Source organism: Aythya ferina (assembly GCF_964211825.1).
Source record: "Aythya ferina genome assembly, chromosome: 8".
NCBI classification, from domain to species: Eukaryota; Metazoa; Chordata; class Aves; order Anseriformes; family Anatidae; genus Aythya; species Aythya ferina.
Window position 1 is genome coordinate 5,826,402 of NC_140304.1, and position 23,494 is coordinate 5,849,895.

The following is a 23,494-nucleotide window of genomic DNA, read 5'->3' on the forward strand; positions in this document are numbered from 1 at the left end:
GGAACGAGAAGCTCAAAACCCACAGACAGTTAATTATCTACTGGGATTCTGTCTTGGTTCAGAGGAAAATCATCACCATTCTGAAAATTAGATTAAACCAGTTTCTCCACTTAAAGCTTATAAACTAATGCCATCTTAACTACAAAAGATTAATTCTTAAGTTACATACGAAAGTTTCCACACTTATACCATGAGATTGGTTTTACTGAAGCCTACCACAAATAGTATTCACATTAAGAAATCCTTGTCATTTGTCTGTAATTTAATGCTCTAAAAAGTTCAGGGTTTCTTTTATGTTTCTGGTAACCAGCCACTTATTTATTCAGAAGAATGTATAACCCAGTTGTATAAAGACAAAGACAAAAGTTATCTGAGAAGAGTGAAGATGAAGAATCAGAGCATTGTTGTTTTCCTGAATGCAGCAGGAATGAAAGCCTACTTCTAAAGGGTTATTTTAATATGATAAGAACTCCTTTCTTTTACTTTAATCCCTTGATATACTGCCCTAAAAATGATACTCAGCCACAGATGCTTTAAGCAATGTACATTTCAGCATACTTAATCATTTATCAAAGCTGAGCGTAACTGTCAGGTGTGCTTCAGTATTGAACCAAAGGTCCTCTGCTTTGCTGCCAGACCTGTAGCTCTTTAGGCAGTAAGTATAACTGCAACATCTGCTTTTCTTTCTCTCTCTCTCTTTTTTTTTTTTTTTCCCCCTCTATAACTATTCTGCTTTTTACGGAAAACAAAAATATCCTTCATTTACATGTGCCCGGTAATGCAAAAATGAAATAGAAATCTAGCAATGTATCAAAACCACTGATGGCAAGTTCTTCCCAACATTTTCAGAACTCTCTCAAGACTAAAAAGACAATAGAGCCTAACACGATGGCTAAAAGAGACGTGTTTTTGTGTTTGTTTTTTTTTCCCCTGTAGATTTTGGAACTATTTAAGCACAGTACATAGCTAAACTAAATAACAGAAGTAGCTGGACAAACTGAAAAATGATGGAATACTTTACTTGCAATTTTCAAAAGTTATTTGGAAACTCTTGGATCAAGCATAACTTGGATGCAGTAACAACCACATTTGCTGTCAGTTATTATATAGCAATATTTCCCTCAGCAATTTTATTTATGGAGATAGTGTCACTGGTATTTGATCAATAGGTTAACATTGATGGAAAAAAAAATTAAAAAAAAGCAACGTGACATTCTTAAGATCACACAGGGCCTGTTACTGCATGACTTGAGTCTTCAGAGAGAATGGCATAGAGATGCTAAAGCCAGGAATGACAACCTCTGCCTTCTGAGCTGCAAGTGGCTTCTTAGCCAGTTGGGCATGGTTGCAATGCAGGGGATTGGTTGTCTAACAAAGGGACTGAACCACCTGGAGAGCTACTCCTAATCCAGGACCTTGGCTGCAGGACATTGAATCCAGTCCTCACAGCTGTTGATTGTCTTTTCCTTCCCCTTCCCATGACGGACCAGCACTCCATCAGGAGAGACATTTCAGTACACAGCAGAACTGCAAGTCTTCCCCCACTTCAGTGCTCTAGCACACCCAGCAGCTCTTAGCCATGTGAGAATTTCAAAGCTCACGATTCAGGAATTGTGTACCCATGATACTTACACACTAATACACAAAGAATTGGAGATAAGTGATGTGTGTAAGAGGTAAGCTAGCAAAATTCAGAAATTTGAGCAATCAGACATCTTTAGCTTAGCTAGGTGCTGGCAGCTGTGAAGAACTAGGTAGCAATGTTTGATTTGAAGCATGAATTTAGTTCTCATACTGCCATAAGATTTTCGTGATATCACAGAAGAGACCAGCTTTCCACTCCAAGTGCTGAAATCCAATATTTGAATGCATTGATGCATTTATTTCAAAGAAATTACTATGAGAATGATACAGCCTAATTAAATTTGAAATGAAAGAGCCATGAGATCTTAAAAACTTATTGATGCATTGCACTGAGGATACTAAACTGCTGACATATACTCTGTGATTCTCCTTCTTTTATTTGGAAAATTATTAGCATAAAAAAAGATCTTTGGCTTTTATTAATTCATCTGATCTACATTCTTATTCCTTACAGGAAATGAAAATTCTTTAATTAAGACATTATAATCGTCTGGACTCAGATTATTTGGGCTAAGAATCAGTAGCACCAAGCAGAGAACTGGATGGAAGGCTTAAGTATCAGGAGCTTCTGAGGAAGTGATGGAAGGAGAATAAAATCATATAATTAAAGATACGTCTGCAAAATAAGGAAACATCAAGCATGGGAAACATCAAGCATATAAGGGAAATGTACATAAGTTTGCTGGGTGGCAAATCTTAATGAAGCTCCAGATCAGGCCCACTGTTTGCTAATGACCCTAAAGTCTCTGTTGTCATCTTAGTCCACATTAAAAGGCTCACAAGAGTCTAGCAGGATATTTCCTATTGAAAACTAGTAATGCATTTAAAATGTTTCATTCACTCTGTAATCTCCATTTTACACAAAGTTGCTAAGAAAAAAAGCGACTTTAAAGAAGTTATCGTAAAGCATTTTGTCAGTGCAGAGACAATGTGGCAGGAACCAGTAGCAACGAGGAAGTTTCCCACCTCACTACCAATAAATTAATCAAAAAATAAGGAAGAAAAGCAATCTGCCCAACTTCTTTTTCCCTTCCCTTGAAATAATCACAGTGCTGTAACTAATTCTAAAGTAATAGGAGTGAAGACTTCAAAAGCTCATTAATATAATTGTATCACATGAAATCTAACAATATTTTTAGCTTTGAATCAGTACATTCAATGTTTCACAGACCTTCTTAAATGAATATCCACAAATAATGGCTGAGATTTTGTTTTATCTGTGTGAAAAACAAAACTATCAGTTGGCACATATTAGCTGATGTTTTCTAATATTAATGCAGCCCTGCAAATATGAGATATTTTCTCATCTCTTCATGGAATTAATTTTAAGTTTTTATTTCACACACACAAAAATAAAATAATAAAGTAAAAGTAAAAGTAAAAGTAAAAGTAAAAGTAAAAGTTAAAGTTAAATAAAATAAAATAAAATAAAATAAAATAAAATAAAAGTCAATGTTTGTTGGAAAGGTTAATTTGACAGAGCAGGTCGGTACATATTCAAATATTGCCCAATATAAACAGAGGAGAAAATAACACAGAGGAAATTATTCCTCTGTAAGTTTCACCACCTCACGTCCAACCCAATGGTAAAATAATAATAATAATTAAAAAAAATGCCAGCACCAATTGTGCCCCAAGGCAGGCTATTTCCCTGAGAAGGGTTACATTTTGCCAGAAATCATTTTAGAAAAGCTGACTGGAATAAGAGACCACATGAGATGGGTCCAGAGTGACTCCAAGCTCATAATATGGTAGCATGCTTAAGAAAGTCAAGTGATACATTTTCCCTTCACTGTTTTATGATCTAGGGTGGTGCATACAGAAGGCATTGTATTGGACTTTAAGAAAGCTGAGCAGTCAATAAGTTAGTCTTAGGCAACATGCCCAAATTCTTTAATTTAGTGATAGGTACTGGGCATTCTTAGATATTAATCACCACTAGTGGGATACGGTGCTTAGTCCTGAAATGCAATTTGAACATTCTAATTACAAACAGATGAAGGACATTTTCCTCTCTTCCCCTGATGTGCCATACTGAGAGGAATTGGGCTGGGGGATCCTCCTTCCCCTGCTGCCCTTGCAGGGGGTAACAAGGAGGGTATTCATCACAGGCATCTCAGGGCAAACTAGTGAGATCGGACCACCACAGGTTACATGCTTCCTACTCTGTTTTGTTTTTAGCATTAAATCTTCCACTGAATATACATGTGTGTATATATATATATACACACACACACTATATATATATATATAAATAAATATATATATATATATTATTTTTTTTTCCTGAGATGTGTTGAATAACATCTGCAGTCTTCTCCAAGTCATCTTCTTCACCTGCTTCCCCCCACAGTTTTTTTGTCTTCCCACTTCACATTCTAGGATCTTAACTACATTCTATTCCCTCCTAATATAGCTTACTTAGTTTTAAGTGTTTATGATATTGGTAACATAGACCAACTCATTGGATTCCTTATAATGCTCCAAGCAGAATATTCAGATACCTCGAGGCGTGTGTGCTTTAAAAGTTAACTGCTAATCAACTAAAGCTCAGTAAAAATGGACTATGTAAGTCAAAGCCTCCAAACCAGTCCTTTTTAGAGAACATACTTAATGACAGATAACCTCTATTTGGTTATACTTGATACAGTTCACCTCAAGTTTCATGCTTTTGTTTATCTCTCAAGTTGAGTTAGTGAGTATCTTAGACCTTCTCGTCATTATATCTCCAAGGCTCTTGAAATCATCATCAGATAAACTGCCAACTTTCAATAACTGGATTATTAACTCGAAGGGCAAGGACCTCTCAGAGCTTGGATTCTGCCTCAGTCAGCAAAGGTACAAGGCAGACATCTATATCATTCTCAAAAGCAATTTTTTCCTCTCCCAAATAGAATTTATTTTTCTTTCACACTTTAACTGTTATTACAATGATCTCGTAATTGGTTTTGATTCTTATGTGTATATTTACCTCTATTAAATACTTTTATGACTGGCTACATATGAATTCTTCACAATTTCATTTTGTGGGCTGTTTTGCTAATATATTGTGAGAATAGGATCAGATGTAACTTTTAAATTTCCAGATCTCATGATAAAATAAATTCTAAAAATAGTCACCCCATCTCACTCCTTCCTCTACGATTGCTGAATAAACTCAAGGGGTGCATTTTGAAAGACTTTTGGTCACCTATAAATTCATATCAGGTCTGTTAGTGAGGAGTACCTGAGAAAATTAGCATCTGAAAGCAACTGTGATTTTCTTTATAATTTCACAAGACTATAAAATGAGCTGATAATGTGTAAGTAGTTTCTATTCTCACATGTTAATGCCTAACTTTATGCTTCTTCATGAAGATATAAAACACACATTAAAGCAAGAAACAAAGCACCAGTGTATATTGTCAGGAACCTGTCAGCCATTCTGCAATTTTCTGCGTGCTGCTGCTTCCAGCTTAGTTCCTCTGAGCCCTTTTTTTTTGTTTTCTCTGAAGGGTCTTTCTAATGCAATTTCTTGAAAGTAGAATAAGAAAAAGCCCTTATCTTTATAACACACCTATTTTAATCTCTTTGATGCGTGGTAATCCAATATGCATGTAACCTGGGGCTGCTTTCAAAAAAAGATCTGCAAATGATAAGAACCATGTAATTCAGCATGACAATTTTAAGAAGGCATTTGCAAGGCTAGTTACTAGTAGGGTGGAAACTATTCTTTCATCTTGGTATTGATAGGATGGATCAAGCTGATTAGATACAGATTGAGTAATTCTGCATTAGTGGATCAACAGTTTCACTGTAGCTACCTTTAATTTTTCATAGCCTCGTCTGTGAGTGCTTAAAAAGGTAGGCAGTAATAAAGTGTTACATCAATTCAGTGACTCTATTTCTATGCACAGGTATGCACGTGGTACATAATGTATGGCTACTAAAAATTCCCTTAGAGCAAGAGATGTCAAGAAGTCTGTTAATGGCAACAGCAGCATTGCTTTTAAAGAAAAAAATAACTATTTCAAAGACTATCCAGGGAATTAAATGTCAACAAGAAGAGCATTAGAACAGTACTGCTCTCTCTGTATTGCTTCATTCTTGGTTACACACTGACTGCTTTGCCATTGCATGAACAAGAGCATGAGTGCGAAAGTAGCCTTGCTGCAAGAGCCAAACAGTTGCCATTCAAGCACATGCTGTTCTATCACCAAAGAAGTGAGTAAAGAAACAGTTAAGTAATAACTACTTAAGACTTGGAATCTATACAAAGAGGAAGCAGACTGAGAAGTGCAGGACTTATTCCATTTGGGGAGAATCTTGAGAAGGTTTCAAAATCTGGCTTTGAAAAGATAAGTCATATCAATCACTATTAGGATTGTCGTATTGGTGATAAAACGAGGGGCGTTTCAAGACATCTGAGGATTTATGAGGAGATCAGGAAAAAATCTTTTTCCCCCACAGTACCAGCAGTCAGGCACAACCAGGTACAGAGCTATTCTGTTGTTCATGCAAAATGTGAAGCATTAATCAAAAGTGTGAGATGAGGCATTTGCAGTGATAAACAGAATTGGCCAGAAAGCAATTCTGAAAGAAGGGTAATTCTGAAAGTGATCTCCTCAGGTTATTTTGACCTTTTAATTACTTTTACAGAAATATGTGGTGATTCTTCCCAAGCAAGAGTGCAATGAAAACAGATGAAAGTAAGATTTGGGAGCTGAGAATTGGAAATTACATGAATTAACAAAAACCTAAGTGAATCTAAAGCAGACCATGTCAGAATCTAAAGCAGACCATGTCAGATTCCTTCACTGAACACCAAACTGTCTTAGTGCGGTGCACAAAACATCTGTAAAATGATAGGTCATCTAGGGTGAGCTCAACAACCACTCCAGGTTTAACTAGGATAAATAAGCATAAAAACTTGGACTGCAAATGTTGAAGTTGCTTACATTTGAGTGTTTTTTGTTGTTGTTTTTTTTTTGATTTCTCAGTAGCTTTAAACGTTAATACATTTTACCCTCACAAATGCTCAAACTTGGAGACAAACAGTCACATTTTAGACCTTCTACAGGTGCTAAACAAGGGAAATCTGCCTCTAACTAGTCTTGCGTGATTAAATTGCAAGACTCCACTCCCACTTGAAAAAAGGTTCTGTGATGGTCCGACTGCAGAACAAAATCTCATTTTCAGCTCACAGTTTAACAACCAACCTCCCCAAGATATATGTAACATTTCTATTTGGCTTTTCTACCTAATGTCACTAAAATATCAGAAATTAGCCATTTCCTTACTTATCTAACTAGCGTGAGAAAAGGACATGTTAAAATAAATTAGTACCTCAAACACATACTAGCGCAGATACCTATAAGGTTAAGAAAAATGTAAAAAAATCTATACCAGAATCCTTTGTTTAGTATGGGATTTGATGCTGTAGTTTTCATAAAAATATTTTAAAATATTACATTAAAAACAAAACACTTTATTTTCCCTTCAGGTGCTACTGTAAAGGACTACATTTCTTGGAAATTTATTTACCACCTAGTTCCTGAAGAAGCATTATGAGACTGGGGATGGAAAAATCTATGCTGCAACAGTGTGCAAAATAGCAGACACAGCTGTAATAAAGGAATTTGTGTTTGCTTGCTTTCCCTCCTCACCTAGTGGCAAACCATTATATGCTTAGCAATACTGATAGCTCGCACTACTGCAGTAGCCATAGTGGGACACTGCCTGTTCATTACCTACAGTTCCCATACTTCAGTAGTAAATAGCAAATAAGATCTTTTGTAAGGAACACTTAGTCTGGTCGGCAGGAACAACTGAGCAGCTTCCCCCCGACTTCAATGTGGACATGCAGATGTTTCTTCTCCTCTTGGCTGAGAAGTAGACTGAGAAAAATTAGTGGAAGTAGGGCAAGAAAAATTAGAGCATGGCAAGGACTTAACAAGCAGCCTGTCATTTGGACAAACAGTGGCATCAAAGCAAGTTAGGAGCAGGAGACAGTGGTTTAAAAAGAAACCATAGAGGAAGTGAGTTCAAAACAGTAGGGAGGGAGCAACCTGACAGACTGAGTGTGACTGTCAGACATTGCAGCTGCCTTTGTATCTGTGCAGCCTTGCAAAGCATCCTGTGGAGGAATGGCAGGGACATAGGACTGCCAGGTAGGGAGAATGACCAGGTGCTCCTCTTTGTCTTGCACTCTGTACTTCCCTATTTATTTCTCTGCAGGAAGATTAAGACACCCATATCTTGGTAGTCCTAACCCCCAACTGCTTGCTGTGTTCAGGCTGGCTCAAATAACAAGTGTTATTTCTGGACTGTAATTCTTAAAGGCACTATAACTAGGGTAACGCAAGTTTTTTCTTTATTGCGAGCACGGTAAAAGAAGTCTATTTCATTTGGCAAGGTGACGGCGATATAGGAGGGCTGACATTGCCAGCACTGGCTGCCACCTAGGCACGGTGTATTTGTGGGGTAAGGTACCACAACACAGATCAGCAGACAACTCACAGCTTGTTGCCCTGTAGATAAGGTGGAGTTTTGCAGGGGCAATGAAATAAAGTAGTACATTCAAATAAATTCTTAAGCAAAGAAATGTGTTAAAAGAGAGTGGAGAGGAAGGCAGGGGCTATTCCAAGGACTCTTGGTGGGAGGAAAAATCAGAAGGGGGTAGAACATCTGCTGGTCCAGGTACTTCTCTCCAGATGGTGCTCCTTCCTGTAATGACCTTCTACCTCTCCCCCATGCCATTAGCTCAGGTGTTGTACATTCTTCATGGGTGTCCCCCATTCTCATGCACTCCCCTCCTCCCACCCCCTCACTGCTAGCTGCACACTGCCAAATGATGCTGGGCTAAACAGATCCTTTTCTGATCCAGCATGACCACCCTCCTTGAGCCCATCGCTCCCCCAGGCTGCCAGAAAGATACTTGTACTGCTTAACCTGGTCTAGCCCCACTGCTGAGCAGCAGGAACATCTAAAGGCAGCCAGAGGCATTCTTGATTTGGGGGCAGGGATGAAAGGAGAACAAATCCAGACAGGCTGTGCTTGGGCATGCTTTAGCCAGAGCAGCAGCCGTTGGAGAAAAAGAATGATAATGTGGTGCTTTAGAGGCCAGGGCAGGCTGCTCAGACTCCCTCTTGGTTCCCTCCTGTATCACAACAATCCACAGCCCTGTGCCTTATGCCTTGCTGTTCTCCAGTACAGCGCCTGTGTTTTCTGAACACAATTTGAGTGTTAGACAGTTGAAAGAGGTGAGAAAGTTGTCACAGCTGCCAAGGCAGAGGGAAGGGGAGGGCAAAGGGCAAATCCCAGTGCTGAGTCCTGCTTCCTTTAGGAAGAAAGAAAGTGGAGGCAGAGAGAATAGCGTTTCTGTCAGTTACAAGTATTTACAGTCTTGAACAGGGATTTAAATGACAAAACCATCAAAGTACAGAAGCATCAGCAAATCCTATAGCTCCCTGGACTCCAGAAAGAAGCTGGTTCAGACCTTCAACCATCAATTGCTTTTTGTTTTCCCCAAAGACACTGCATTTAAAACACTGTCTCTTCATGCTTTCATTTCTGAAGTCTGGTTACAGAAAGTTCACCACTGGTGAAGTATGTGCCAGGAAGAACCCACCTTGATCTTGATACTCTGTGTTGATATTGAGAGAGGTTTTTGGGATGGAGAGAAGGTTAAAAACATGAAGAATTCTTAAAAGTTTTGCACTAGTACCAAAACTTGCTGTCTCTCTCTAAAGCACAGATACGGCTTATAGAGCAGAATTACTTTAAGTTTAATGACACCGTGATGATCCAAGCTGTCTTTAATGACATCAGCCTACAATAGCAGCAATAGACAGCATTTTGCAATAGTTAGCAAACATTTTCTCCTGTGTGCTATTAATCTTAGTGTCCCAACAAGAATAAAGAAAACATGCTCAACAACCTCCCTGCACCAGGAGTAACACTAGAATTTAGAAGATGATTGCCTATGTTTGTGTATGGAAGGGATTCAAAGATTCTTACCCTGATGGTAATTTATTTTGAATTAAATTAATTTTTCCCAAAGCAGAAATTTGAAGCTGTCATAAAAATAATACACTTCTGTAAGTACTATAAGTAGAAACGAAATCTAACTTTCTTTATTAATTTAGATGTAAAACAAAGGCCTAGCCATTGCTATACACGTGATTGAAGGGCTTAAGGACATTTACATGCTTATGTAACTACAACTTGAAAAGGTGGCTTCAACTTCTGGCTCAGAAAAATAATAATATTTTATTGCATTGCATACATCTTGCTGCAAGATTTTCTTGGGTGTTTGTGCGATCAGAACAATTTTGTAACAAGTGCTGGCTGATTTAAAAAAAAAAAAATCAACAACCAACAGATGTGCAGAATTTGATATTAACTGCAGTTTAGAGATTCAACTGAAGAGATGAATGTGTGGTCTGGTTCAGTGTGGTCCCAGGCACATACTGTAACCCGTGCAATAAACAGGAATGAGCCCTTCACTTGTACAGCTCTAGTTTCATTATTTTACTATTTTAATAATCAGAGACAGTTCTGGGGAAAGTTGAAGTAAGAAAGAGCAGATATAAACATTTTCAAACACCTTTAGGTTATGCCCAGGTATATACAAGGGAGGTATATATAAAATTTTAATTAAAATAGCATTAATTACTGAAGGAATAGCTGAATTAACAAGGGAGAATGAGCATGAAGAGCCTGTTTTCAGATGGTCTAGCTGGGGTAAATTACTCCCTAGAGAACTATATTGTAGTCACAAAATCAGAACATTACCGATGCTAACATATGACAAAGGACAAATGAAGGTCTAGTTAACAATGTAATAGCTTCTTTTCAGAACAGCACAGATCAGACATTTAGTAAAATCCCCTTGTTGCTGAGAACCTTCATGAAGATTAAGTAAAAGAAGCAATGGTTCAAAACTGTTTCTATAATGTATAATTATATACAGCGTATATAATAATATACAGTATAAAATAATATACAGTATTAACTGAAATGATATTTTAAAAGTAACTCAATTATCAGGGAGAATGAATAGGCAACATCTGTATTCTATCCTATCCATCTTTTTGCCAACACAAGCAGTTGCATCACTGCTGTTGATTATGGGAAGAATCTGATTTTTATACTTGTGAAAATACACATCTTACAGAAGAAAAGGTTTGCACACAACCAAGACCTATGCTAAATATTGGTGTATCTGTATTAGAGAAGTGTTGTCCTGACTCCTATGGCAATGAAAATTGTATGGCCGCACTGCCAGTTTCAGTTTTTAGCTCAATAACTGAGAAACTCTGCTGTTTAATTCCATCAAAATCCAATGGATAAAGGTTGGGGATCAACACCATTCTCAAAGATAATCAAGTTCCTAAAAATTTCATGAAAAATGAAACAGAAAAAAAAAAAAATCAGAAAAAAAAATCACCCTCAAATTAGCACTCCGTTGGACGAGAAAGCTTCTTGTTGCAGCTACCTAAAGACCAATCTACACCCTGGGAATATCCAGCATATCCAGCACAGAGATAAGTCCAGACTAGCAATGCCAGATCCTTTTCCTAGGAGAAAACATGGTTATTTATAGGTATTAGAATTTAAGAATAATGGACAGGTGGAAAACTAGTTTAATTATTAAACAGAAGAAAACTTGTCTGAAAACCATGTCCGTTGATTAGTGGTACACTGTAGAGTAATTGAGAATCCAGTAAGACAGCAAAAATGCATGTTTTATATTTAAATAGTAGGGAAAACTAGCTGAAAGAATCATGAAACCCACAGCTTCATGTAAAAATGCATTGTAGACATATAGTATCCAATCTCCCTGTTGCTGTGGCAAATCCTCCATGTAAAGACCATGCAATACTACAGCCACAGCCCATAAACAGCTTTTAGACCAAAACACTTTCTCTGCTAATGTTGCCAGAAACTTTACCTGTGCTGGTTCTGAGTTGTACTCTAAAAGCTAAATTGGATTTGATTTGTTCCATACCTTGGGTATCTTTAGTCCCCTTCATCTCTGCAGGTTTCTAGACTCTCCCTATCCAACACTTAGGCTCACTATTTTTCTGACACCACAGACTTCAATTTTTCAGCTACTCCCAGCCCCAGTCCAATTTCTATATTCTTTCTGCATTGAAACCTGTCAGCTACATCCTCCTTTTGTCTTGCCACTTCATACTGACAGCAGAAAAACAAGCTTCCACTCTCAGATCAAGGCCAGCATGGCTGAAACCAGCTTAGTCCTGCAGTTGTTCAGTCATAATCAGTCTTTTTTTTTTTTTTTTTTTGTACAGAAAAGGTCATAGATGCACCCTGACAAAACATACTCACCACCAACCTAAGGTGTAAGTACCCCAGAAGAAAACAACAACAACAGAAAAGCTATCATCAGAATCATCATTGTGAAAGAGCAGTTAAACACATCCTGAACTCAGTCTCCTTGTATTGTTATCTAAGAGATAGTTTTCCAAAATAATTCCTTTTAGTATATGCTCTGTAATACTCATGTTTGTGATCAGATTTGAAAGGTTCTAGCTGAAAGGTTCTAGCATGTTTGTAAGACACCTGCATTAGAGAAAGGTTTATCTCAGTGCTCAAATGGCATGTTTGCAAGAAGTTACATGATATCTTATACCTTCGTGTCTGCACTGAACATGAAATTTCACAGACAAGAAGAAACATTTCAGGGAAGCCAAATATTTAAGACCCTTTTCATTTTTAAAGGAAACTTTTTGCAACAATGAAGGATCATCCCTTTTTGTCCAAAAATATGCTGTATAGGCTTAAATCTGAAAAACACTCCTTGGCTCTCTTTCAAAGGTGTACTGTTGGTGGAGACATGAGAAAGTCCAAGGCAGTATCGGATAGCTCCATAGGTAGAGTATGCTGGCATAAAAACAGCTTCAAAAATACTGTGACGGTCAATTCTGTAGATATCTCTTCATAACTATTGTAACAGAAGCACCTTCTTTGCTTTCTGATGACCTGTTCTAAGTATGATAGAAAAAAAATATTTTCATATGTATATTTATTGGGGGATATACAATTCTATACTCTTAAATATTACTGTATTGTATGCTCAAAAATGTCTAGGGAGGCCTATATATGTTTGTGAGCTTGTGTGCAACTTGGATATATCTGCCTTGGAAGAATGCTTCCTCCCCCCCCCCCCCCATTTCTTTTTCCCTCTGTTAGAGTATTTACAGTAGAAATGGACCTTTCCAATGGCTTTTATGCTGTGAACACGGTTACAGTCAAAATTGGGAATTAAGGCATCACGTTCTCATGACACATTCAAGGTCACATTCTCGGTACCCCTGCCTGCTCTATGCAGTCAGAGCAATAAAACAAGTAATGCTTTCACAGTGAAGTGCAGATCTCATTTCTTCTGTGCATCAGGACAGTAAGAAACCTTGTATGGTACATAAATATCAAGATTTTGGCAATATTATTAACTTCAAAGTTTTGCAATTTTATTTAGTTGTCATGGCTCAGCTGGGATACACTATTGTTGAGTTCTGTGCAATTTGAAATGACAGAATACAAGGCAGACCATGTTACTATTAGGCACATGGAGATTTTAAGCAATGCAATCACTGATAACAAGTGGTGTACACAGCCACTAAATGCTGTAACACTAAACAGCAGACTATTTGAAGAATGACATATCTTAACACAAAGAGAATAAACACTATTTATGGCCTAATATTTTTCATGCAAACTAGGACTGTTCTGTGAGAGGCAATTTCCTAGAAAATAAAATGTTCATTCAAGGTTATATATGCTCAGTTGTGTGTGCATGTGTACGTAAATACACAAGCATGACTGTATGTATCCAGACTAATGAAGCTACCTATTTCAAGTTACATTTTGCTCCTTTAATGTAAGATTGCAATAAAAGACAGTGACAGATAAGGTGATGATGAGAGCTTCAGACAGTAGTGACATGTTTCCTTTTTCCTCCGTCAAATAAAGCTATGTAGCATATAAGCTATTCTGAAGAAAACTATTCTTGTCAGCATACACTGGCAATTTTGGGAATGTCTTTAATAAGCACTGTCTTGTCATGCTGTATGTATATATATTCCGTCTCCAGGACCATTTTGTACTGGACTAGCTGCTATTTTTTCATTGTATCTTGAAATAAATTAGCACAAAACTAAGGTATACTTCTGGTAAAGTCTAACACTTTATAGTATAAAACTTAACTGCCAGACAGAGCCAAGAAAAGTGCTAAAGTATTTATGCAATACAAAGAGTAAATATTAAAGACAGAGAAAACAGCTTGAGGAATAAATTGGAGGGTACTTTGTAGAGTATGCTGTCAGAAGGGGTTGCAGACAGTTTCTTTGAAGCTAATGTACTCAAATTTCCTGGGGCTGGTGCAGCCTAAGGCTGGAGCATCATGTGAATGAGACATATTTCTGTCTAATCCTGCTGAAGACAGATAAGTCTGCCAATTGAACCTGTGCAGGCCTGACAGCCAACGGCACCAGCTTTGTAATAGCAAAAGACTGATGCTGAAACACCACAAATGGAACAGCACTCTTTGACAGCAAGAAACCAACATGTTTGACAAGAAATTGGAGGCAAGATCTTTTCCAGTCAAACAAGATGTCTGTTCATAGAAAGCATCAAATCTACCTTGCCAGAAAAGTTCAAGATTCATTTTATTACTGATGTTTTGTGCTTCTTCCTTTCAGAGGTATGTTAAAGTTTAAAGAAACATAAGTGACACTTCTATATTCCTCAAGCTTCTCAATAAGGCAACGTCCTCTTTCACTTCTCCCTCAACAGAGAGCATTAAATACAAATCTGAGTTGTAGTTGAAAAAAAAAACAAAAAACAAAAAACAACAACAACAACAACAACAAAAAACTTTAATGTGTTTTATGATATTCAATATACTTACTGTTGTCAGAGTTATCTTTCATGCTTTTTTTATTCATCAGTGTTTGGAATTAATTTAGATAGCTTCTGTTTTTCTTCACTTTTATACTCAATATATAACCACTTCTTTCCTACCTTTCCTCCAAAGCTCTGCATTAATGGATAAGTTTGAAATTCTAGGCTATCTGAGCAAAAGACAAAGCTCCTATCAGCTTCTGACAGTTTGAAGGGGATCTTTGGACTTCAGGATGAAGTTTACTTGAAGGCAAATGAATACATTTACTTGTAGATGATTGCTTGGTGGGATTTATAAAAAAAAAAAAAAAAAAATCGTCTTGAAAGCACAGGAAGAGAAAAAAAGGAAAGGAGTAAGGCCACTTGACACAAGGAATGCTTAGTAATTAAAACTAAACAAGGTTTGTCACCAAAACTGAAAATGTCTGCTTATCCATTGGCTTATAAAACAGATATGGCATGGCTAGCTACAACAGATTTTAATTAAGTAGCCAAGAGGTCCTTCTAGTACTATTCTAAGATTCTCAAAAATAGCAAACTGACAGAAATCTTTTAACTCTCAGAAATTTTATGTACCTCTGAAAAAAAATAAGTCATGAAATTGAGAAAAAAATCCACAAACTCAATAGGAATTAAAAATCAGCTGAACTGAAAGAATTTAGAATTCATGTATCCTGCTCTCTTTTGTTCCCAAGTTTCAGAACACTGTACTGAGTTCTGTTTTATGAGGATCATTTCAGAAATTACCAGGAAACATCTATGTTCATATTCTTAGGACCATTCTACATGGATTTATATCCAATAATCCAAATAAGCAGCATATCCACATGACTGAGGAGTAGTCAGGAGTAGTCAGTCATGTTCTATGACAATAAAATTCCCCAAAGCAGCCAATTTTAATTTCGACCTATCTTAAGTATACTGTATTGTTTGCTTCTTTGAAATATGCAAAATTGGACTACACTTCAAATAGTAATTGTATTCCAGAATTGTTTGACAGAAGAAGATATATGATGCTGATCTAATACATTAAAAATAGGATGAGGGAAAGTCAGTAGAATGGAAATGTGTTAATAAATGCAACTGTATCAAAAATAATTTGGTAGTATCTTATTACTTCATACTTCAAGACTTATTTACAGGAGAACTTGAGAAATAAGCACTAAAAATTCAACTCTAAGCTGAATCTCACTGTTTGCCACTAGCACTCATGTTTGCAGTTAGCAAAATCTATGACAGAGCTGGATCTCCAGAAAATACCTATATTTTCAGAGGACCAAAAATAATAATGGAAATATGAGAACAGATTTATTTTTTTACATTTTCTGCTATATATAAAATATGTATATTGCTGAAATATGGCTAATTTAATGCCTAATGCTCAAAACACATCAGAACAGAACAGTTCAAAGAAATATTTCACTGAAGATATATTTTTGCAATTCTAGATATCCTATTAAATATTAGAGGTTGTTCAAATGCCTTTTATTAGGAGTCCAACCCATAGAGCTTGATATCCAGATCATGCCATTCCCTGCCCAAGTTCTGCTCTCTCGACGAACTCAAGAACTACAACTGATTTACATGCACAGAAAAAAAAAAAAAAAAAGCAAAAAAAAAAAAAAGCAAAAAAAAAAGCAGTTGCCATTACAAACAGCATCAAATAATCCATCTAGTGCTGTGTGCCATCTCCAACAGGGACCATAGAGCTTTGCTTCAAAAGACATATAAAGCTTTTGTGGACAAGGTTAACCAGTGACAGGTGACGTTTCTTCCTGACTACACAGTCTTAAGTACTATGGGCCAATGGACAGATAAAATGCATAAAAAAAAAAATCTCTTTTGAAAGACTTCATAATGCCCTTGCCCTTATTTACTCTTATGAAAGGATAGGGGCATACTATAACATTTAAAACCTTTGGGTATAATAAGGACCATGGATTGCATAGAAATATGGGAATTCCAGCCTGATGTTGAGAATTACTATCAGTTAGGTTAGTTGCCTCCTTGCATGCCATTTAGCAAGGCAAATTGGATAGGCAGCGTTTATAACATACACAGCCCAGAAATAAGAATTTACGATTTCCCCAAAGGCAATCACCTTTTGCTAAAGAAATAGCATACTTACTTTTCTGAGGACAACAAGCTGTGGTATTTATGCAAGGGAAAGTGAAGAGAAAGTGATGGTAAGAGGAAGGCAGCATGCCACATAGCACAGGTATTTTTCTGAGGACAAATTAGAGAAGACAACAGGATGGAATAGGTAGTAGGTACTAAAAAATTATGAATACAAAGGAAAAGAAATCAGAACACATTCACTTTGTATCACACTAATTAGTTTTGAAAGCAAAAAGCTCACTAAGAGTGCAATAAATTACAGTGCACAAGACCCTGGATTTAATTAGGATTACCTTGTATAGGTCAAAGTTTTTTATTTAACGATTAAGTACTTCAATTTGATATCATTGTGCTGTTTACCAAGTCAAAAACCACTGAAATGTGATTATACAAAGCTGTTTGTAATGCTGTTTAGTAGCAATTCTTATCTCTTTCTTCTCCCTGTAACAAATTCTTGGCTTTTAACTGGTTATAAAATACAATTACCTATTTGAATTAGAACTAGGGGGATTTATATTGCCATAGCCATTGATGTGATCTTTAATGAGCTACATTTTGTACTTTGCTAAGCAGTATTCTAGAAAAAAAAATGCTTAAATGACTGGACTGATCTAGTTTCCTATATTTTTAAAAGCTTTATTATGGCCAATGAAGCTTTCACATGTAACCTCTCTAACATCTTCTGCTTACTGACCTCAAAAATTCTGGTGAAGTTTCCACGGATTATTATGAAAAACTCATAGCTGTGAACACCAGTTTCTCATGGTAAGTTATAAACAAAAATCTATATTTAAAGTTATGTATACAAAGTCAAGCTCATTCACAACTTAATTTGGAAAAAATATGGAGGCACATCACTTTTACACATACCCGTGGTTATATTTTAGATAGTATTTTCAGCGTAGTACAGCAGATAACTTTGCATTATAACTACTATGATACTGACTTTCAACAATAGTTCATCCTCTCTTGGTGGTGGATTTTTGTTTTCATTTAAGAGGAGAATTAAAAAATTAAATACTGCAAGTCATAAGGAAAACAGTACCAGGCTAGTAATTCATGATCTCCACCTTTTGGCAGGACTGTACTGTACCTGAGGTTTCAAATAATTACCAGAGCTGTAGATAATAGCCTACATTAAATCTGTTTTGACTAGAGACATACAAAGCCAACATTCCATTGGAGTTTTCATCCACTGAATATAGTGTGTGATTTCACAATGTGCTCAAAATACAAACAGTTATTGAGGACATGATATGAATGAGTAGTGATGTTGTATGTTGTAATCATATAATGTAACTTTGTTGAATTAAATGCCACAAAATAAATTTGGAATACAAGTAGATAGTCTGCTTGTTAATGAAATGAAATCCATTTCCTAAGGACCGGTGTTGATTTTGCTGATCTCCTAAATATTGAGCACAGAGCCAGGCTTAGGGATGCATAATTAGGTGCATTTTTATTATATCCTGCATTACATAAAATAGTTCTGCAAAAACCAGAGTTGGGGTCTATAAGTCAGAAAAATGAAAACATCTGAAAAGAGAAATCAGAAGAGCACCCAAAATTGTCCTTACTGTATTTTGAACACCAAGTGATTTTTTATTCCTATCCATGTCCTTTTTAAATTGAAAAATGAAATATTTCATATGGTTTTAATATTTTCCACATTAATTCTCTTACTATGCATTTAATCTAAGGTTATTCTTTTATGTTTCTTCTTGCCTACTCTCTTAATTCTTTTTCCTTTGACTCCCTTTTCTAAAGGAAAATTATAAGAACAAAGTGATCAAACTCTTTCTGCAAGTGATTATGCTCTGTATTTCCACTGTTGTTTCCTTTTCTTCTCTGTTTCCTTTTGTTTCATTCTTAATTCTACTTTGGTCTCTATTCTGTGAGAGAATCCTTCTATATTGTTTTTTCCTTACCAGTTCAAGTTCTTTAGCTTCTTACCACCACTGTTGCTTTATGTATGCAAACATTCAAGGTTTCTCTCCCCTACATGCCCCCCTAAAGGCAAGCCACAGAGCTCCCTCACCCATTCCCCATGCTTCTCACCACCAGAGCTGAGGGTGACAACTGGGGGTCCAAGAGGTGTTCTATAAACTACTCCTGCACAGGAAGGCAATAGCAGATGCTATTTTCTCCTCTCCAGAGGTTACTGTAACATAAACTACAGAGGAATACAGCTGTATTCCTCCTTTCCTTTGGAGAGAATTCATTATCAAGGAAAAATCAGGTAGGGATGCCAAAGCTGGTCTTCCCACCCTCTAAATGAGAAAGCAAAGCACTTGTTAAGAGAGTAACTGTAAGGTGTCCAAATCTTCCACAATATGACTTCTTCTTGTGCTGATTGGTTGGAAGAGGATTTTGGTACCTCTCTAAAAATGAGTTTGTTATTACAACAGAAGAAGAAACAGCATTAGAATGAAGAACATTCCAAACATCTGTCCTTCATGAACTACTGATTTCCTGAGCCAATTAAAAATAAAAAAATAAAAAAGAGAACAAGGTTTCTCCAAGAGCTACTTGCAAATTAACATTCTTTCCAAGAATTGAACTGCAGTTGCAAAAATATCTTGCTGAAACAGCCCTGTTTTAGCTGAGATTCTTCTGAAATATAAATATAAAGCTACAGAAAGAAGCCCTTTGAAAGTGATTTTTTTTTTTTATCAAAAATTATTAGTTCTTTCATTAAGACAAAGAATCAGAGTAGGGGTTTGCCATGAAAAGCTTTTTTTGTGGGTTTTGTGTTATGATACAGCTGCTTAATGCAGAAGCCCATGTAGTAAGTACCCCAAGGTGCACTCTGGAGACAGACTGCATCCCTGCAGTGAAGGACAAACTCTCAGCATGGGATTCCAGCCTGGGGACAAGCTGCCAGGCCTGCAGTGTCTAAAATATTTTCCAAATGTCTGATTAAATTTTCCTTATGTTCCTCTGGAAAATCCAAGTCTGAAGGGTAATTCTCCTCATCTAACTTAAAAACCCTGTTAGGAAACGTTTTAAAAGGAACAAAATATTCAATTCCACAGTTCAAGAACATGGAAAACTTTGATTTAGATTAAGCTGCTGGGTTCTCCAAAAATATGCACAAGACTTAAGGACAATACTAGTAAGTTTGTCTGCGGAAACATGCAATTTGTCAAAATTATCTATTTCCAACTTGAGAAGAACTAATTAATATTTTTCACACACATCCCTTTATCACAATATCATGTCTATTTTAAGAGTGAACATATATTCACAAAGTTACATCTTTGTTTGGTGAATCCACCCAATTTATGCCAGGATGGTAAAATGCAAACTTAATTTTCCTCACAGGAGATGAAGGAAAACTGTTCAGCAAGGTAATAAAAATAAGTATCAAAATAATAAAACAAAAATAATAAGTTAACAAAATAATAAATATCTAATGACTATAATCAAATAAAGAAAAACTGAAACTCTCTTGCATTCTCACATTTCACTAGAATGAACTCTACCATTCTAAGTAGAGTTGATGCATGGAAGAAGGAAAGCCCCTGAGGCTTTCTCCTTGGGTATGAGATGCAGGTTTATTTCTATCCATCAGCAATTCTGTGGAGATTGATGGTTCAGAACTCTGTCCTTATCAAAACTAATATATAAATTTCTGCAACAAAGACTTTGTTTCAGCAAATCAGCATTTCTGAGAAAAAGACATTGAACTTTAAGAAATTCTTCAGTAGCTTTATTAGTTCTGCTGATTGCCTTTTCCTTCCCAGTTGTAGCTATATGAACTTAAAAAACTAGTAAACACTAACTTTTGAATCATAATACAGAACAGAAGTGAGTGGCCACAGAGCAGCAGACAGTTGTTTTTCAGCACTGTGTCAGAAGGCATCTAGTAGCAGATGCTAAGGGAATGATTGTAAAATGTATAAAATGATCCAGTCTAAAATACCTTTCTAGCTTCCAATAAGCAATGTAAGGCCTATCAAGTTGGAGGTTATAACTAGATCACAGCATTATTAGCTACCCATCCTACATTTTTTTAAAAAAAAAAAAAAAAAAAAAAAAAAAAAAAAAAAAAAAAAAAAAAACGTCTGCGACACAGCATTGTCTCCACCACTGGAGCCCTGATCTCCACAACAACAACATGCCTTGGAAGACTGTCACATACCAGAGTGAAATAGCAAACTTTAAGATCAGAAAGTGTCTTTTGTTAGAAATACACAGTTCTATCCGCATTCCATCAAAAATACTAGAGAGAGAAAAGGTCAGCGACTCCTGTCTTCAAGAAGCAGCCAAGTTATTAAGTACTGAGAAAAATGTCCTTTGATGACATGGAATAGGGTGGTCTGCACCCAATGCAGTTATGAACTCTTCCCCTGCATTCTGTTCCAGGCTTTTACCCTCAGCATAATAGGAAGAGCCATTTGAGAACACTCCTATTATTTAGTACTTGCATAGGAGAAAACCTGCTAAAACACCACAGAGATACCCCCACCTAAGCAGGGATACTTGTAAAAAACACGAGAAACACTATTCACAAAACAATTTTCTACAGTTATACTACTAGGTTACTTTGTATTCTTTGTAAAGATTAATATACTGAACACAGTTTTTGAACAGACTATCTGTTCAAAGATGTGACTTATTTCATCTATTCTAATTTGAACCTTCACATTTAGGATCAGCCCCTACTTGCCTTGGTCTTCAAGGAACAGAGCTCATAAGGTAACTTTGAAAGCAATTTTGTAGCAAGCCTTACAGGAACTAGCTGCTTTATTTCTGCATTTATATAATGCTATTTTAGTTATGCAGGCTGGTCCATCCTTTATCTTTAAGTGGCTTGGGAGAGCTGCATAGAAGGCTGTTAACTACCTGAATCCATATACCACTATATGTAACATAAGACTCTAAAAATATTCATCTGGACAACAGCCCTTTGACAATATTCTTTTAATCTTCTCAAGATTATTTCTGGTAAATAAAATAGTGGTATGATTAAAAAAAAAGAAAAAGTAACATATCAAGATTATATGAAACATGCAAGAGGTTCAAAACTATTGACCCCATCCTTTTCTTCTAGGGTGTGATTTATTCTTCCTTACTGTAATCAATGTTGGATCAATGCAGTTTTATCCTCCAAGCTTACATCATCATTATAACTCATCTTTGTTTCAGTTCACATAAATGTCCTCTAAAGATCAGTGGGAAAAACAAAACAAAACAAAAAACTGTAATAAAAAGGAAACTGATATACTGCATCAACAAGGAAAAAAAAAAAAAAAAAAAAACACAAAAAAAACAAAACACAGAATACTGAGAAAATCAATAGGTTTATAGACATATGGCAGAGAGGAAGGAAGAGAGCAAAAATAACCAATGTCATGCAAACCAGAAAAGATTTAATGATCTGTTTTGAATCATCTAAGCCATTTACATTGCATTGAATAGAGAAAAAACAACATTTTTTTGTAGCATTATTTTTGAAATCAGTACTGAAATTTCAGTCTGAATTACATCCTTACATAGAGGTAAATATGTGTATAAGTTGCATATCTATGTGTAAGAAAATGTGCTGCTGAAGAAACTCAATATGTGAAAAATTCAGATTATTTCATTTCCCTTCTCTAAAATTTATCCGATGGTGACAAGTTAGTAGGCTTCTAGGTAACATATCAGAACTATAAAGCATACCTTTTCACAACAGAAAGGGATCAGCTTCTCACTATGTTCTCTTCCTTCATTTTAGACCCATTTACGATATTTGCATGCACCCTTCACTGTAACAAAAGATCGTGCTTACTGTAAGCAAATGACAGCAAGTTTCTCATTCTAAAACTCAAATGCAGCTTGATACAGTTTTCTTAAGAAAAAAAATCAAACAACAACAACAAAAAAGATACCTTCAGACAAATGAGAAAACGTTGCATTGATTGAATGAGTCAAGAGCTAAGCCAAAAATATTTAGACTAAGATAAATTTTCCTAAGTAACCCATTTCTCAGCTGAAGTTCTAGGCACTGCTTTCAGTCCTGCAGCTGTCCAATGATGACTGTTAATAATCCAGAACCACCATTACTATCTGCTTATCTTTCCCTGAAATACTTAGATATTCAAAATGGTTGATATAACACTCAGTATCAAACATACACATTGGAATCTGTATATACAGTGTTTATTCCAGTATCATTACAATTGCTGCTACTTATCTATTATTTCAGGCTCCGTTGTATAGATTATTTATTTCTATCAAGATAATTGTGATATTTGGTGTTTCATAGTGATTACTTCCAGATATGTTTTGTATATTCTCCATTCTGTTCTAAGTACTAAAACACTGAACGTTGTCAGTTGAACAAGAAAAAGAGGGTTGACACATTAAAGGTTCTCAGGTACTTGGTAGTAGCTATTAAAAGACAAGCAATTTTTTTTTATTTATTTATTTTTTAAGCATTTGACCAACTCAGCCTTCTATTTTCATTTGAGCTATTTTCAAACCTTTTTTTTTTTTTTTTTTTTTTTTTTGCAAGCTCTTATAACAACTCCATAAATTTGTTTCTGACAAGTCACCTGAAAGTATACAAAAGCCATCCTTGCGTATCTGTAGAAGCAATACAAAATACAAACACATAAAGAGAGAGATTGTTTTGGGCTTTATTACCCCCTGAAAATCAGCTCAGCTAACACAGCTGAATCATTCTCAAACACCATGGCTTGTGGCACACCATGGGGGTCTGCAGAGTGCAATCATGCTGGCTTGCTTCACATCCACCTGCTAAGCAGCATTAATATACAGCTAGCTAAACAACTTCTTCTCCTGGAAAGTCTTAGAAGCTGGCATCATAAGTGTCTTT

The 23,494-nt window shown here is 36.1% G+C and overlaps 1 protein-coding gene across 6 annotated transcripts in view; it reads right to left on the reverse strand.

The window, feature by feature from the left end:
- LOC311441012 (uncharacterized protein) overlaps nucleotides 1-23,494 on the reverse strand; it is a 383,622-nt gene that overhangs the window by 114,880 nt on the left and 245,248 nt on the right. Inside the window, exon 1 of one of the 6 annotated variants that reach the window (XR_014695713.1) lies at nucleotides 22,336-22,450. The exons of the other annotated variants lie outside the window; for them this stretch is intronic. The gene's annotated coding sequence lies outside the window, so the exon portion shown is untranslated. Of the gene's footprint in view, nucleotides 1-22,335; nucleotides 22,451-23,494 lie in introns of those variants that run through there. 6 annotated transcript variants of the gene reach the window in all.